Raw genomic sequence first — 3,771 nt, 5'->3', positions numbered from 1 at the left:
CCAGAGCTCTGTAAATCCAGGTGCAAAGGCTGGGAGAAGGAAAAAATCCATCCTGGAGGAAAATCCATCCATGCCTGCAGAGGCTGGGCAAGGCTCTGAGGTGGGTGGGTGGCACACAAGGTGACTTTGGGAATGTCCACAGAGAGCAGGGATGAGCTTTTTAGTGCCCAGTGACACTAAAAAGCAGGGGGTGACTCCACAGGGATCTGTGCAGCTTTTCAGGTTGTCTTGTGGTAAAATTCCCAAATTCTCCTTTTCAGGCTGTCCTGTGATGAAATTCCCAAATTCTCCTGGCAGTGTGGCCTGCAGCTCTTGCCAGAGCAGTGTGAAACCCCAGGGTGCTGCTGCCTGGAGCATCTTTATGGATTAGGGCTCTCCAGGATCTCCACTGGTTTTAATTGGGGTGATTAATTGTCTCGTCATTAATTCAGTTGGAAATGTGTCATTTTGATTCTTCCCTTGTTTGGGGACCGATTTTTTCCCCTGCCAAACGCTCTTGAGAAGCTGCAATGCTGTCACTGCCACCCTGCCCTGGGTCACCCGGGAGAACAGCAGCGACGGGGAGCAGCAATTAAGGAGCTGATCTGAGATTTGTGTGAAGAAGCAGCCCAGGGGACAGCACGGTGCCACAGCAGACTCCAGATTCCTCCGCTGCCATCCCATGAAGCCCTTGGGATGCTCAGCACCTTCTTCATTGCCCTTCACCCTCTTTTCTCCTCGTTGGTTTGTTTGGTGCCTCCTCCTCCTGCAGCCCCACTCCCACTGCCCTGCTGTTGCCCAGCTCCACTCCGGCCCGGTCCCAGAGCCCATTCCCACCTGGAGTTATTGGCACCCACCACCCAGCAGCACCAGGAATGCCTGCAGGGGCTCTGTCCCCTGCTCCGGTGGTTGGAATAATCCCCTCCTTTTCCTGACTGACTCTCCCCCTGGTGCCACAACCCTTCCCAAACTGCCCTGGCGTTCCTGTGCTCCCACCAGCCAGGTGCAGCCCCTCCCTCTGGTGCCAGCTGGGAAAAAGAAGAGCGGCAAGAGCAGCACTTTCCATTCTTTATTTGTCGGAACAATTTGTTCTTTGACAAGAGCAGAGCTGTGACCCTCCCCGTGGTGCTTCAGCTGCACCCAGAGCTCCCCAGGCCAGCTCCCCGCGTGCCCCCAGCTCCCTGCAGCTCTGCTTCCGTGCTCAGCTGCAGCTCCAGCCCATGGGTGGGATTCCCAGGCAGGGCAGAGCACGGTTCCCCATTCCCCACATGCTCCCAGTACATCTCCACAGGGATACTGGAGCATCCCCACTGCCAGAGCTCAGGCTGGGCTTTGCTGAGCTGGGCCCAGGCTGTGTACTTGTCCCTGCCAGGGATTGCTCCCCACGGGATCACAGAGTCCCAGAATGGTTTGGGTTGGGAGGGACATTAGAGATCATTTAATTCATTAAAGGTCATGTAATTCATTAAAGATCATTCAATTCCCACCCTGCCATGGCAGGGACACCTTCCACTATCCCAGGTGGCTCCAAGCCCCATCCAACCTGGTCTTGGACACTTCCAGGGATGGGGCAGCCACAGCTTTTCTGGGAAATCCATTCCAGGGCCTCACCACCCTCACAGGGAAGGATTTCTTCCTGATATTTTGGGATACGAGTGCTCAGTGCCAACACTGATCCATTTTGGCTCCGTTTGCCCCTTCCCTGCACCCCAAATGAGGGAGGGAGCAGCAGCTGGGCACTGCCAGAGGCTGCTCCAGGGATGGGTTTGGTTTCCTCATTAATGACCAGGCTCATCCTGTGCCAGGACAGGCAGTGGCAGCAATCAGGGGGCCAGGGAGGGTCTTGGAAGGGGAAGAGGAGCCCTGGTCAAGTGGCAGGAGAACATGAACAGCAGGTGATTGAGAAGCAGCACGAGGGAAAATGGAATGAAGTTTCCAGGAGAAAACACAGGTGGAAAACTCCCAGCAGCTCCTGCTGGGGAGCACGGAGCCACCTCCCAGGGGACAGCACACTAACCCCGGGGTCAGGGCGCTCAGAAATAGATCCACCAGAGAATGGAATCCCTGGAACAAGCCTGAAGGGGCGCAGGCAGGTGGATTTGGACAGCTCTGCAAGGCAGGTCCCTGCTTTTGGCCTGGCGAATGATTGGAGTTCATCCCTTCTCTCCCTGTACCTGCTCTTGCACATCAGGGACTGGGGAGGAAGAGACCTGCCGCAACCCCATACACGTCCCTAAGCTGCAAACAACCCCAAGGACCGTGTTTCCAGTACAGAATAAGGGACTGCAGCCAGCCAGGAATCTTCTGAGGAACAGGTTTTTGTTGGGAAATATCTCCCTTCAGCAGCTTTGGACTAAGCCTTGGCAGGGCTCTTCAGAGGGAAGGGAGAAATCAGGTTCTCCTAGGGCAGCTGGGAGCTGTGCCAAGGGATTTCAGGGCATCCTGAAAGCTGTGGGAGAGCAGCAGGGCACCTGAGAGCCCCCCAGGTGAGCAACTCTCATGGCCCTGCACAGAGAGTCAGGGTAGAGGGGCACTGCTGAGCTCCTGCAGCCTCTGTCCTTCCCAACAAAGCTCTGCCTTGAAAGATCCACGTTGCATCCTCGCCCCAGCGACAGTTCTGGTCTCAGCTTTTCCTCTTCCCTCGTGTGCCCACTCCCTGCCCACAGCATCCTAGAATGGAAGGACCTTAAAGCTCAGCCAATTCCACCCCTTGCCATGGGCAGGGTCACCTTCCACCATCCCTGGCTGCTCAGAGCTCCATCCACCCATCCTTGGACACTTCCAGGGATGGGACATCCTTTTCAGATCTTAGAGAACCACAGAGTGGGTTTGCTTGGAAAGAACATTAAAGACCACCAAGTCCAACCTCCCCACCACAGCAGGACTCCCTGGTGTGGTGGGAGGTGTCCCTGTGTCCTGCCCCTCTGCTCAGTGTCCTCACACGCTGTTTGTGGGGAGGGGGCTCCTTTAGCAGCTTCACATCAAGCAGCGAGATAATAAATAAATAAATAGGATTGCACTGGAGGGAAAGGTTCTGCAGCTGGAAGCCCGAGAGGGGAGGTCTGAGATGGGGCTCCCACAGTTCAGTACCAGCACGTCCTGCCCAGGTCTGGGAGCAGCTCAGTGACCACAGAGCTGCAGCTGGGCTGCCACCTGCCAGTCCAGCACGTTTTTTATGGTTTTCAGCCAGTTTGTCCTGCTGTTTTCTGCCTGAGGCTGTAAGTCCCTCCCTCTCTTTCTCCGCTTAATGACTTAATTGACTTTCCACAATCCAAAGTCAGGAGCTCAGTGTGCTCCTTCCCACTGCTGCAGGAGAGGGATGGATGTTCTGTCATGTTCTGAGCCTCAGGTGGGAAATCTTGGCTCCCAAGGGTGGCTGGTCCTGCTAAAATGTGACTTCCTGCAAGGAAAAGGATTGCCAGGTCCCAGCCTTCCCAATGGCTGAGGTCCAGGCAGGACAGTTGGAGATTTTTTGGAGCAAGGAGAGAACAAAGGCCACATTCCTGTCCTGTGCCAATCCTTCTGCTCCTTTGTGACAGTCAGGGCCCCCCGTGCTCTCCAGAGGAGAAGAGGTAGACAGAGAAGACACCAGAAGGAGAAACAAGCACAGAATGAATCGAAGGAATCTTCCACGCTCCTCTCTCTTGGTCTTGCACAGATTCCTGTTTCACCTGGATCCCCACCCAGCCCGTGGACAGGCTGCCATGAGCACGTCCTGCTGGGGTCCTGACCTGGCCGTGAGACCTGGCTGTGCCTCTTCCAAACCAGCTGGAGACTACACGTGGGCCTGGT

The sequence above is a fragment of the Anomalospiza imberbis genome, chromosome 15, assembly GCF_031753505.1.
Source record: "Anomalospiza imberbis isolate Cuckoo-Finch-1a 21T00152 chromosome 15, ASM3175350v1, whole genome shotgun sequence".
In the NCBI taxonomy this organism is placed as follows: Eukaryota; Metazoa; Chordata; class Aves; order Passeriformes; family Viduidae; genus Anomalospiza; species Anomalospiza imberbis.
Note: the sequence above shows the minus strand (reverse complement) of the source record.